The following is a 15,496-nucleotide window of genomic DNA, read 5'->3' as shown; positions in this document are numbered from 1 at the left end:
GCGCCAGAAACTGCTTGATGCCTACTACGCAACCTTCTTCTTGTATACGTTGTTGGGCCTCCAAGTGTAGAGGTTTGTAGGATAGTAGAAAATTTCCCTCAAGTGGATGACCTAAGGTTTATCAATCTGTGGGAGGCGTAGGATGAAGATGGTCTCTCTCAAACAACCCTGCAACCAAATAACAAAGAGTCTCTTGTGTCCCCAACACACCCAATACAATGGTAAATTGTATAGGTGCACTAGTTCGGCGAAGAGATGGTGATACAAGTGCAATATGGATGGTAGATATAGGTTTTTTAATCTGAAAATATAAAAACAGCAAGGTAGCAAGTGGTAAAAGTGAGCACAAACGGTATTGCAATGCTAGGAAACAAGGCCTAGGGTTCATACTTTCACTAGTGCAAGTTCTCTCAACAATAATAACATAATTGGATTACATAACTATCCCTCAACATGCAACAAAGAGTCACTCCAAAGTCACTAATAGCGGAGAACAAACGAAGAGATTATGGTAGGGTACGAAGTCACCTCAAAGTTATTCTTTCCAATCAATCCGTTGGGCTATTCCTATAAGTGTCACAAACAGCCCTAGAGTTCGTACTAGAATGACAACTTAAGACACAAATCAACCAAAACCCTAATGTCACCTAGATACTCCAATGTCACCTCAAGTATCCGTGGGTATGATTATACGATATGCATCACACAATCTCAGATTCATCTATTCAACCAACACATAGAACCTCAAAGAGTGCCCCAAAGTTTCTACCGGAGAATCAAGACGAAAACGTGTGCCAACCCCTATGCATAGGTTCATGGGCGGAACCCGCAAGTTGATCACCAAAACATACATCAAGTGAATCACGTGATATCCCATTGTCACCACAGATATGCACGGCAAGACATACATCGAGTGTTCTCAAGTCATTAAAGACTCAATCCGATAAGATAACTTCAAAGGGGAAACTCAGTCCATTACAAGAGAGTAGAGGGGGAGAAGAAACATAAGATCCAACTATAATAGCAAAGCTCGCGATACATCAAGATCGTGCCAAATCAAGAACACGAGAGAGAGAGAGATCAAACACATAGCTACTGGTACATACCCTCAGCCCCGAGGGTGAACTACTCCATCCTCGTCATGGAGAGCGCCGGGATGATGAAGATGGCCCAAAGCAGCACCGGTCGTGCCGCATGCTCCTGCCTCCCGTGACCGGCTGTGCTGCCGCGGAGGCCTCACCGCCCCCTACTATTCACACCGCTGGCCAGGCCCTGCGGTGACGGCAGCCTCACACCGCAGCCGAACCAGTGAACCCTCGTACTCCTCTCTGCGCGGGCTTCCACTGTCGCGTCTTCCCCGGCTCCGTGTCGTCCCCTTCCTAGGCCTCGCCGTCGTCCACCGCCCTGGTGCTCTCGGCGCAGCGTGGTCAACATGGTCAAGGAACGACTTCCATCGGAAGAGTACTATACGTGGAGAGGCTGACAGCTGGGTCCATGGCCGCAGCAAGATAGTGCCTCTTATTACGCGCAAAATAATTATTCCTCCACCTGACAGCGGGGACCCACCGGACGGGCCACCATATTTCACGAAAAAAACATTTCCCCCTGACTGCTGGGACCCACCAGCTACATCTTCGCACGCAAGGAAGTGCATCCGGGCAAAAAAAACGATTCTCCCCATGACTGCTGGGACCCACCAGCTACATCTTCGCATTCAAGGAAGTGCCTGATAGTCGGGACCCACCTGGTCGAAGCGTACGTAGCGTTGTCATTCTGGTCACGAAGGTGTACGTAAATACTGGTCGATGTAGAGGCGCGCACGTGTCGTAGTAGAGGCACGCACGTAGCATGTACACGTACGTACAGCGGCCAGGGTGCAAGAAAGTAAGTGCGGCCACGTACGTACATACGGGCGGGGTCTCGAACGCCTCGCGCGTACGTACGGCCAGGGCTCGTGTACATGGCTGGGTCGGAACGGAGAAACAGCGTCGTCATCGTGCTCATGGGGAGCCAACAGGCTGGGTCGGAACGGAATGCGTCATCGTGTTCATCGGGAGGGCTTGGACGGAACAGCCGATGAAAACGAGGCCTTGCGTACCGCAGAACGGAGGAAAGGCCTTGTGTTCGACCGGCCACGTTCAAAATGGGATCATGTTCATCGGGAGGGGTCTGGCGTACCGCAAAACGGAGGAAACGAACCTCCTACGGTCGAAACGGGGGTCCTGTTGATCAGGAGGGGTGTGGTGTACCGCAAAACGGAGGAAACGGACTTGTGTTGGAGCGCTACGGTCGAAACGGAGGTCCTGTTCATCGGGAGGGGTGTGGCGTACCGCAAAATGGGACTCCACGGGATACTGTTCATCTCCACCGTCGACCCCCTCCAGCCTCCACGGGCTACTGTTCATCCACCGTCGACCTCCTCCAGCCTCCACCTGCGACTGTTCATCCACGGGCTCCTGTTCATCCAGCCTCCACCGCGCGCTACTCCACCGGCTACTGTTCAACCAGCCCTCTCCACGGGCTCCTGTTCAACCACCCCTCCACGGGCTACTGTTCATCCAGCCCTCCACCGTCTACTGTTCATCCTGCCCTCCACGGGGTGGTCCTATTCATCCTTCCCTCCACGGGGTCCTGTTCATCCAGCCCCAACCGGCTCGATCAATCGGGGTCCTGTTCATCCAGAGGCAACACCACGGGGTCCTATTCATCCACCCCCACCGGGAACTGTTCATCCAAACCCGCCCAGCAACGCTCACTGTTCATCCAGAGGCGGCATCGATCGGCTTCAGTTAGCAGCAGTAGCGAAGGAATCGCTCGATCGGGTTCAGTTAATAGCCATCGATCGATCGCTCGGGTTCAGTAACGCGTAGCCTGCAGTGCAATTGCTCGGGTTCAGTTAGAGCCCAATGCCTCGCTCTGCTTCAGTTAGAGCCCAACGCCTCGCACCCACGCACGTGCGTGTACGAGAGAAACGCGCATCGCTCGGCCCCGACCACCCACCGTAACCGGTTACACCCTGATATTTTCCTCGTCCTCGCTTCTACCATGGTTTTTTCCGTCATGGATGGCCCAAAGAATGTCAGGCAGCTGCGTCTCCGGCACGCCCAGGACAAAAAGCCCATTTTCTGTCATGATTTTTTGTCATAGAAGTAGGACCCCACAACATCTATGATGATACCGGGTTTTGTCACAATTATCGTCATAGAAGTGTCATAAGTATGACAGAAAAAAATTTCGTTCGGCCCAAAATGTCACGGATGTGTCTTTTTTTGTAGTGATAAGTGCATATGATCCAAGAAGAGAAAGTATGTTAGCTTATGCCTCTCCCTCATATGAAATTGCAAAGACGACTACCGGTCTTGTTAACGATTGCCTAGGATAATTCCGCACACCAACCCATCATTATTCCACACTCGCTATTTATAATATTTAGTAATATATTCTAACTTTATGATAACATCACCTACTTTTATGTTGCAGCTCTCCGATACCATGCAAAGTTATCCTCTTCATACCAACAACGTAGTTTTATTTCTCGTTTCTAGTTGAAAGCAAATGTTCGGTGTACGTAGAGTCGTATCGGTGGCAGATAGGACTTGACAGAATATTGATCTTACCTTTAGCTCCTTGTGGGTTCGACACTCCATACTTATCACTTCCACCATTGGGAATTTCTACGATGATTCCCTGCACTTGGGGATTATCAAGCTCTTTTCTGGCGCCATTGCCGGGGAGCAATAGCATGGGGTTGATATTCTCGTGTGTGCTTTTTTGCTTTCTTCACTAAGTAGATTTTGTTTTTCCTTTTTTCTGTTTAGTTGTGGGTGAAACATACAAAAAAAATTAAAAGAATGAAAATACAAAAAAATTATTTGCCTCTCATGCCTAAAAAGTTTTTCAATAAGAGAAGTGATTGGAAGGTTATGCATTGGAGAAGTGAGGTTCGACCTTGAACACTTGTGTTTATGCTCATGGAAACAATGTAAAACAATTCATGGAAGTTCCTCTGAAAATAATTATCCCCTTGTATATATCCATTGTATTATAAAAATAATGTGCCAAGCTTTGGTTTTAGGATGATTAGATTGCTAATTTACTTTGTGCAGTACAAAAACAGAAATTTTGGCTGTAGCGCGTGAATTTACAGTTTTTACAGGAAAGTCAAATGGGTCTGAAACTTTTTGCACATTACTTATGTACAAATTGTTTAAATTTTCATATTTTTTTAGAGTTTTCTAGAGTTACAGGAGTATACTAAACTTCCAGATTACTACAGACTGTCCTGTTTTTGACAGATCGATTGATCGCTTATTTTGAGGAATCTATGGGTAGTATCGGGGGGTATGAACCATGGTGAAGTTGGAATACAGTAGGTCAAGTGCTAATATGAAATTGGAATGAGTTTGCGACAGTACCTAAAGGTAGTGATGTGCTCTAGTATACTAACGGATCTCACAAAGTTTTTGTTAAGTTTTTGTGGATGAAGTGTTCGAAGAACGAGGAGTTACTGATGTGAGAAGAATAAAGAGAGGCAAGAGTTCAAGCTTGGGGATGCCCAAGGCACCCCAAGTAAATATTCCAAGGATACTCAAGCATCTAAGCTTGGGGATGCCCCGGTTGGCATCCCATCATTCTTCTTCAATAATTATCGGTATACCTCGGTTTTTGTTTTGTTCACATGATTTGTGTCCTTTGTGTTTTTCTTTTTCTTTAAGAACCATGCTAGTATGAGATATCCCTTCATCGATTTATGAAATGATTCATGTGCTTCACTTATATCTTTTGAGTATGACCTTATAGAATGCTCTTTGTGCTTCACTTAAATCTTTTGAGTATGATTTTATAGAATGCGTCGTGTGCTTCACTTATATATTTTGAGCTTGGATATTGGTTAGACTATATTAATTGTAGAATTCTCCATGAACTTCACTTATATCTTTTGGAGTATGAATAATACTATCATCGAAAGCAGGTTTGGAAGAGTGTCAACTTTAGGAATTAGTGATCCCACTATTTTGGAGGGTGTTGAATCTTAGTGTGATATTTATGAAAGTGGATTTGGAAGAGTGTCAACTTTAGTTAGTAATGATTCCACTATTTCGGAAGAGGTTCCAATTGATTATGAGAACAAAGTTGATATCTATGATGATTATTGTGATGACATGTATGCTATAAAGAATAATGTTAACCATGAAACTTGTCATCATAATTTTAATTTTCAATTGGATTATGCCTCACATGACAGTTATTTTGTTGAATTTTCTCCCACTATTCCGAATGAGAAGAATTTTGCTTATGTGGAGAGTAGTAAAATTTCTATGCTTGTAGATCATGAATAGAATGCTTTATGTGATGGTTATATTGTTGAACTCATTCATGATGCTACTGAAAATTATTATGAGGGAGGAATACATGCTTGTAGGAGTTGCAATAATATCAAGTTTCCTCTCTATGTGCTTAAAGTTTTGAAGTTATACTTGTTTTGCCTTCCTATGCTTATTGATTCTTGTTCCTATAAATTATGTGCTCACAAAATCCCTAGGCATAGGAAGTGGGTTAGATTTAAATGTGATAGTCATATTCTTCATGATGCTCTCTTTATATTTCAATTCTTATCTTTTATGTGAGCATCATTGAAATCATCATGCCTAGCTAAAAGGCATTAAAGAAAAGCGCTTGTTGGGAGACAACCCAATATTTACCCTTACTGTTTTTGTGTGTTTACATGATTAAGATGTTGTAGTAATCATGTTTTATAGCTTTTGTTTCAATAAAGTGCCAAGTAAGACCTTTGGAAAGACTTGGGTGAAAGTTAATGTGATCTTGCTATAAAAACAGAAACTTTGCACTCACGGGATTAGCTGTCATTTTTTACAGAAGAGTGCTTTTGAGTTGATTCTTTTTTCGGAAGATTAATAGACAAATTCCTCACGTACACCAATTTATTTCATAGTTTTTGGAGTAGCATAAGTATGGTTGCTGTTCAGATCATTATAGACTGTTCTGTTTCTGACAGATTCTGTTTTCATTGCATAGTTTGCTTGTTTTCTAGTTTCTATGGCTTATATTTCTCAATATAAATTGTAGAAATGATATGATACAGTAGGCATTGTGTGAGAACAATTATGAACCTTGTCTTTGACAGTACCAAAGTGAATGGTTTACTCTTTATCATACTAACCAATCTCACGAAGTTCCGTTAAGTTTTGTGTGATTGAAGTTTTCAAGCTTTGGGTGAGTATCAATATGAGAAGAATAAGGAGTGGAAAGACCCTAAGCTTGGGGATGCCCAAGGCACCCCAAGGTAATATTCAAGGAAGGCTCAAGCGCCTAAGCTTGAGGATGCCCCGGAAAGCATCCCTCTTTCGTCTTCAAAACTATCGGTATACCTTACTCGGAGCTATATTTTGGAGCGTATTTTCAATTTTACTTGCTATTTGAATAAAATCATTGGATCTGAAATCTTGAATGAAAAAGAATCCTCCCGTGGCTAGTTAATTATTTGACTACTCAGTGTTCTTCACTTATATCTTTTTGGACTAGTTTGTCATTTACTCATGTGCTTCACATATATCCTATGAGTAAATGGTTGAATGAATTGAATATCATAAATCTGAATTTATATATATATATATATATATATATATATATATATATGTTTCATATGCTTATACCATGGGGAGTAATGACTTCACACATAATAAGTATAGGTGGTAAATTTCTTGAAAGTTAGCAAACACAGAATTGGCCACTTGAACAATTCATGAAAGAATACTAAAGGAAGAGAGATTTCACATATAAATACACTAACTTGGACATCTTTTGTAATTGTGAGCACTCATTAAAATATGACATGCTAAAAGGTTGATGTTGGACAAGGAAGACAACTTAATGGGTTATGTTTTCCTATATCCGAAACGTTATATTGTCTTGGATCATCAAACATGTTGAGCTTGCCTTCCCCTCTCATGCTAGCCAAATTCTTTGCACCAATTAGAAATACTACTTGTGCTTCCAAACATCCCTTAAACCAGTTTTGCCATGAGAGTCCACCATACCTACCTTACGATTGAGTAAGATCCTTCAAGTAAGTTGTCATCGGCGCATGCAATAAAAATTGCTCTCTAAATATGTATGATCTATTAGTGCGAAGAAAATAAGCTTTATACGAACTTGTGATAGGGAAGAAATAAAAGCGACGGACTGCATAATAAAGGTCTTTATCACAAGCGGCAATATAAAGTGACGTTCTTTTGCATTAAGATTTTGTGCATCCAACCATAAAAGCGTATGACAACCTCTGCTTCCCTCTACGAAGGGCCTATCTTTTACTTTTATCTTCTACCCTTATACAAGACTCATGGTGATGATCACCTTTCCTTTTTACACTTTTTCCTTTGGCAAGCACTTTGTGTTGGAGCGATCCGGATATATATATCCACTTGGATGTAGGTTTTCATAAATTATTATTGTTGGCATTACCCTTGAGGTAAAAGGTTGGGAGGCGAAACTATAAGCCCCTATCTTTCTCTGTGTCCGATTAAAACTTTGAACCCATAAATATCACATGAGTGTTAGCAATTGTGAAAGATTAAATGATAGTTGAGTATGTGGAGTTTGCTGAATCAAAGCTCTTACATAGACCCTTCCTGAAAATAAGATGAATTGCAATTGTTTGATGACTAAGAGCACGGTTTGTTAGTTTTCAAGAAAGTTTATGATCTATACTTTAATATGTGAATAGCTTGTTACTTGATCATGAGAAGTTTCATGAGTTGAGCTACTGTTATGATATATAATGATGCTAGAAAAAGTGATTGGAATTATCATTGATCAAACTTATGCACTTGCTAGCATTCACAATTCATAAATTATTTCTTTTATCATTTACCTACTCGAGGACGAGCAGGAATTAAGCTTGGGGATGCTATTACGTCTCTAACGTATCTATAATTTATGAAGTATTCATGCCATGTTTACAATAGTTTTATATGATTTTGGTATGATTTGATTAGAACTAACCCGGACTGACGCTGTTTTCAGCAGAAGTACCGTGGTGTTGTTTTTGTGCAGAAATAAAAGTTCTCGGAATGCGATGAAAATCAATGGAGAATTTTTCTAGAAAATATAATAAATACTGGAACGAAGAGTTACCGGAGGGGAGGCCCGTGGGCCCCAGGAGGGTGGAGGGCGCTCCCACCCCCCTACGGCGCGCCCCTGTCCCTCGTGACTTCCCGTGGGGCCCCCTGACTTGTTCTCGACGCCAACCTCTCCTATAAATACCCAAACCTCCAGAAAATAACCTAGATCGGAAGTTCCGCCACCGCAAGCCTGTGTAGCCACGAGAAATCAATCTAGGTCCTCTCTGGCACCCTGCCGGAGGGGGCCATCATCACCGGAGGCCATGGAGGAGGATCCCGGAGGGGCCATCATCGCCATGAAGGCCAAGATCCAGAGGGAGAACCTCTCCCCATCCAGGGGGAGGCCATGGAGGAGGAAGCACCAGGGGGAGAACCTCTCCTCCTCTCTCTCGGTGGCGCCGGAGTGCCATCGGGAGGGGAATCATCGCCGCGGTGATCGTCGTCATCAACATCACCATCCTCATCTCTTTTACGCGGTCCACTCTCCCGCACCCCGCTGTAATCCCTACTTGAACATGGTGCTTTATGACACATATTATGATCCAATGATGTGTTGCCATCCTATGATGTTTTGAGTAGATTTCCTTTGTCTATGGGTTGATTGATGATCTAGATTGGTATGAGTTGTATGTTTTATTTTGGTGCTGTCCTATTGTGCCCTCCGTGTCGCGCAAGCGTGAGGGATTCCCGCTGTAGGGTGTTGCAATACGTTCATGATTCGCTTTTAGTGGGTTGCTTGAGTGACAGAAGCATAAACCCGAGTAAGGGCGTTGTTGCGTATGGGATAAAGGGGACTTGATATGTTAATGCTATGGTTGGGTTTTACCTTAATGATCTTTAGTAGTTGCGGATGCTTGCTAGAGTTCCAATCATAAGTGCATATGATCCAAGAAGAGAAAGTATGTTAGCTTATGCCTCTCCCTCATATGAAATTGCAATGACGACTGCCGGTCTTGTTAACGATTGCCTAGGATAATTCCGCACACCGACCCATCATTATTCCACACTCGCTATTTGTAATATTTAGTAATATATTCTAACTTTATGATAACAGCATCTACTTTTATGTTTGAGCTCTCCGATACCATGCAAAGTTATCCTCTTCATACCCACAACGTAGTTTTATTTCTCGTTTCTAGTTGAAAGCAAACGTTTGATGTACTTAGAGTTGTATCAGTGGCAGATAGGACTTGAGAGAATATTGATCTTACCTTTAGCTCCTTGTGGGTTCGACACTCCATACTTATCACTTCCACCATTGGGAATTGCTACGATGATTCCCTGCACTTGGGGATTATCACAACATTATTCAGAAAAGCACAAAATGAATCAATCACAGCCATGCCAACTTGGTTCATTACCTCAGTTGCACATCCTATGAATCTCCTGCCGGTGTCAGTGCCTTCAAATGCCACAAATTTGCCTGCCCTCTGCCTGTGCAAGATGCACCTACGGTCAGATTCAGTCACAAGCCCAGAAAAGCTTGGATCTATCACAGTATCTGGAATTTGCTGCAGCAGGAAACACATATATATCAACTACACCTCACATATATGAACTTAAATGGAGAAATCCCAATCCTTCTTCAAACCCTAATCCTAACCCTAGCAGATGAGAGGAGAGACTGAGCTGACTTACAAAATACTCCATTTGCATGCTACTGAACTCGCTCATGTACTCGTCATCGTCAGAGGTCTCGTTGCTGTTGGGCCACGACGGCATGGTCGCGGCGTCGCCGGAGTGCGAGAAGAAGAAGAGAAGTAGTGGAGAGCAGAGGAGCAGAGTGAGTGAGTGAGTGAGCTCGGGGAAGAGTGAGGGAGGGAGGATGACGAGCGAGCCGGTCGGCCAGGTTAGTCCTGGTCCGACCGGGCCCGACCGACGCGCGCGGCTAACGGGCGGCAGGCGAGCGCCGTTAGCCGTTAGCGCGGCCGCCGTCCTGACCGGTGGGCCAGATCTGTCAGAAAGGCGTTTAAAACGGTTCAACCTGTCATCAACTCGACCTGGTAGTTTTTTGTCACGAAATCAGCACTAAACTAGAGTTTTTGGTCAGTTTTCAAAATGTGGTAGTTCTGTGAAACGGTAACGTGAAATGTGGTAGTTTTTTGTCGAATACTCCAGCTAGAGAGAAAGCGAAAGGGAATGATAATGGGCACATGTTCAAACTCTTTAATTCGCGCCTTTAGTAGGATGCCGATTTTGTTTAAACTAACCACACTGCCTTTTATTCACTGACATCTTAAGGGTCTCTTTTGATACAAAAAGAATCAAATCATGTACATTTCACAATCTCGTGTGTCACCCCATTTGCATGCCAATTAATTTTAGAAAATTTAAATTTCTCGACCAGCCTAGAGATACTCAATGCCTCCTCCTTCAGATCAACGTGAGGAGACCTGTCAAAGTTCTCATTTGAAAGGAAAGAAACCACAAAAATATAAACCAATCTCCAAAATAATAGATTTGTGAAAAGTGATACTGATGTAAAGCCCATTTTATTGGACAGTGTACGAGTGTGAAGTTGAGCTTAGGGCTTACTTCCTCCATCTTAACATCAATTATGCCACTAAAAATACACCATTGGATCTACATCCAAATAAAGTTTCTAATGGTATATCTTTTGTGTATGTAGTAGGTCATACTTTGTTGGTTGTGATGATGGTCAAATTAGAGATAAAATAGGAGGTGGCCTTGTAATACCGCAGCAGAGGAGTATATAACTAGGAGGGGAGGTGTGACTTTGTAGTCACAATACACTTAGCTAATCCTACTTTGTCAGTGATTTTTTTCATGTCTAACTAATTCACTTTTGAAAAAGGTGCAACACTGGTGATCAATCCAACCAACACTTTTCCAAAAATCCGTTTGGACTTAAATATATATAAGTCGAGTGCTTCTTTTTTTTGCGGGTGATATAAGTGGAGTGCTTGATATTAATTTGCATACCATCATGGGTAATCAACCCTGTGAAGCACCCTACTAATTAAGCAATCAAAATTGAGCACCCTTCAACCACTAGTAAAGCAATGAAAATTCAACGCTGCATGCAACCCTAGCTCGACTCTATTGAAACAAGGCCAATCGACCACCTAGGAACAGAGGCATCGATATTAAACGTGTTCATTTTCTCTCCTCCTTCCGGTATCCTAACTAACTTGTGCAAGGTACGTACGTACGCTGAGACCTAGCCAAAGGGACATGGCATCAGAAGGTCAGCCATCACTCTCCATATACGTGCAAAGGGCAAAGCAAAATCTGAAAAAACAAAATAAAGGAACAATATATCAAGAAAAAAGACCAAAGGCATGTGTCAGCTGCTCAGCTCAGTCGGCAATCAAAGTACTAATACGAATTAACTATAGTGGGAGGTGTGGTTAGTGAACATGAAGCGCAGGTGACGACCCTCGTGATAAAACCAAAGCAAAATCTCTCATGGATCACCATGCATACACAGCATGCAGTATATTGATACTTAAAAACTAGAGTGTTCTAATACGAGTCAAACACGTTATTAGGTATCGATTTTTATGTTTTCTCACCGAAAAAAACTTTTTTAAATACCTGAGCACTAGAAGGGAATGTTTGTATCTACGTGTGCCCTGGTGTCGGTTGCCGATGAACTAATTTTAGTACAGGCAGCGAACACGTTCCAAAAGAGGTGAATCCTTTGGTGCAGGATACTCTAGTAGTGCTGGATGCATCGTGAACACGGCAGAGCTTTCATGGCGGCCTTGCCTGTATGCCATGGAAACGGAATGAACGTTTGGCAGCTTCACATAAGTGACGACGTCATGGTCCTCATCTCTCATCCATGGACCATGCATGGTCTACCATCAAGAGACAGAGAGAGAGAGTGAGAAGAGTACCACCCTATCACTACCAGGCAACAACAACGGCTGCTACAGTGCTGCTTACAGTAGCCAGTCACATGCTTCGTCCAGAAGGAGAGGGTCACAAGGAAGGTCACAAGGGACAGCGTGGCTGTCGCGGTCGCGGTCGCTGCCGTAACAACGAGACGGGCGCCATGCAGGCAGGCGGTAGAATAACCTGTGTTGCATGGGACTACGTGCCAAGTGGAGGTTTACCTCTCTCTTTTGCCAGCCGGTTGTGGCGTTCTTTATTTGGCTAGTTTGTGTGTAGCCCTTTTGGCTCTGTGTGAGCTATCTTTTATTTTTCTTTACAAGACTTTAAGATTTTGTTGGAACATATTTTTTTGTTTTAATAAGATGGCCGTATGCATCGTTCTGATGCAGAGCCCGGGAATCCCTTTTCAAAAAAAAAGTGCCAAGTGGAGAGCCCAATCATTTATCAATCGATCTGGGCCCACGTGAATCACATGTACGGCTAGGATGCGTGGTTAGGCCACTGGATCCTAATATGACCGCTCTCATTCAGTATTTCGCCGACACCATCTCATAAAAGGAAGAATCATGTGATACTATTTTAGCTATACGTTTTGTTAATTGTAGCGTTTTTCTTCTCTTGTTGACCAAACAATCATTTACAAAACCCAGTGTATTCCCGATGCTTTGTTTTGCAAATGTTTTGGATTGCAGTATGATTTTGAAGTTTCGACTCCCTCCATTTCATAATGTAAAATATTTTTTGACAATACATTAGTGTCAGAAAACGTGTTACATTATGGGATGGAGGGGGTAGTTCCATAGCTGTGTGAACCAAGAGACTATTATCTTGTATGCATACAACAATGGGTCCAACGTAACGACCTCAATCAAAGTCTTGCATGTATCATGTAGTATGTCTTTTCTCGTTTTTGGTCAAGTACCCATGCATACATACAAATCTACGTTACGCACATGTGTATCGTTTCGTTCACCATTAGATATGTTCGTACTCAAATTTCTGAACACGTACAACCGGGCATGTTCGGTGCCGAGATCGATCGATGGTGTTTATGACCCTTTTGTCGCGCCGCACATCTCTCTCTGCTCGAGGGTCAAAGACGACACATGGCTTCATCATCAGTGGCGCCAAAACGCATTATTCATGCATGCATGGACCACGTGTTTCCGATCGATCGATTGATCTGCATGGTGTTATAGTTTGCAGCTTTTGCGTACTCCAACCCGCTGTCACGACCCAGCACCCGGGCCGGGAGGCCGGACGCGACGTCGCACCCGTGAACTCTGAACAGTTGCCAGTTTGCCCTTTTCGTCACAGGTGCAAATGGCCTGATTCCGATTAATTATCCACCCCAATCCTCCACTCTTCATGGAACTATATGCAACATTATCAACTCATGCATGTGGTTAATAAATTACAATTTGTGCACTAATTCATTCACGCAACCATGCCACCTCCAATCATGCATTGTATGTTGGACGCTTGGAGCAAGTATATATAAATGATGTTACGCATTTTTATTAAAATTGGCACCTCGTTTGACTTCAATCTAATAGATTTCTCTTTTTATACAACATTTTGTCACATGGTTCAGATACTTTATTATTTTTAAAATATATCCCTAGAGCATTCTTTAATTTGTTTTTGCCATAGTTTTACTTTTCTTAGCATCTATTCAAGCATATGGTTTATCAAGGTTCCAGCAGCAACGCGCGGGGCATCATCCAGTCTTTACAAAAAGGACCACCTATATGTTAGCTGTATGGTTTTTCTTATTTCCCAGATCGATCGATTTTGTCATAGCCATTGAATTGAAATCCAATATTTCCCGCAAAAAAAAAAAGAATTGAAATCCAATAATCCAACGGCAGTCCTTCGTCTTCATCCTACGACCACGGTTTCTACACATTCAACAACTCTACGGTCTCTGGTGGGTTCTTGCTTGAGCCTCGCCGGCAACACCTTGGTAGCTTATGGACTTACGATGTTCCCTTCTCTGGCTCGGGCTCTGTCCAATCTGATCTCGGGTTCAATACAAAAAGCCCTTCCACCTGCGATACTTGTCAACCTCTGACTCACCTCCGCATGTGATGCCACAGACAACTATATTGTCAACGACTCCACCTCGCTCCTAACAAATCCTCACCAGGGCCGGCCCCGACTCAGCCTCGAGGGCTCCCTCTTCTTCACAGTAGAATGGACCGAAACATTTTGGATTTTCAGACAACTGAGAAATACCAAACCCGTTTCCCAAATACATACTTATATGCTTTGGATGCAATATTTTAGTCAACGTCGTTCTATTTTGTGATTTTGTCCCTTTTCTTTTCGTATCGTGTCGTTAATCAGCGCCATGATTTTTCTGCTAATTAACTCATTGTGCTCGCATGAGTCTCAAGAAAAACTAAGACACGTGCAATATAGACATTTCACTAACACATACTGTCAATTCAAAAAAAAGACTCAATTTCCAAAGGGATGGAGTAGATGACCCGTCAGTAAATATACAGATGCACTTTTGGCCTCGGTAAGTAGATAGAAGAAAAAGACGTGTGTTTGATTTCAAGGAAAATAAAGCTCCATCTCATCTGTCCGTCAGTCTGTCGGGACATGCAAGCAGAAGCAAAGGAGAAAGCAGTGGAATGGATATATGTCATGCATGCATTTCATGAACCGTAGCTGTCCATCTGCGTGGAGTGGGCAAGCTAGGAAAGATGATCCATGTCATGTCAAATTGCCAGTTGCCCCACTCCCAAATTAGTGAATTCGATAGCATATTAGCAAGGGAAAGTGGAATTCGTTTGTGTGTTTGTTTTGTGCTGGACGTGGGCTAGCTAGCCTAGTGTAGTCAAGATGAGTATTGACAGTGTTGAGCTTAATGTAGTACTCCCTTCATTTTTATTTACTCCGCATATTAGATTTGTCTAAAATCAAATTTTATTTTCTTTCAACAAGTTTGTGGAAAAATATATTAAGATATACAACACCAAATATGTATCCTTCGATTCATCATTGCATATATTTTCACATCATATAAATTTGATACTCTAGATTTTCGTGTTGTATTGTTTTCCACAAATTTGATCAAAGTTTATAAAGTTTGACTTCAATCAAAACTAATATGCAGAATAAGTAAGAAGGGAGGACGTAGTACCTATGGAATCGCATTCTGGATCGCGCAGTAAATTAGGGTATATACGCCTGTCTCTCTTCTTTCTAGATCGATTATGTGATGATACTACCCCCTCATCCCAACCTCAGTGCTTTCGCCAACTTTGCCAAACAGTCACATCATCATGGGTCAAAACATATGCTAATCGTAACTAACCGCTAGTAGTACTGCTCGGCTACTGAGCTAAACAAAAACACGCATAGATCGAAGTTAGAGTATATATAGATTAACCGGAGACTGTCAGGTAGGGCTGGAATTTGAGCCGAGTCGAACCAGCTCAGCTCGACTCGCTAGAGCTCGACGAGCTAGCTCGACTCGACTT

Source organism: Triticum aestivum, chromosome 6D (genome assembly GCF_018294505.1).
Source record: "Triticum aestivum cultivar Chinese Spring chromosome 6D, IWGSC CS RefSeq v2.1, whole genome shotgun sequence".
NCBI lineage: Eukaryota > Viridiplantae > Streptophyta > Magnoliopsida > Poales > Poaceae > Triticum > Triticum aestivum.
Note: the sequence above shows the minus strand (reverse complement) of the source record.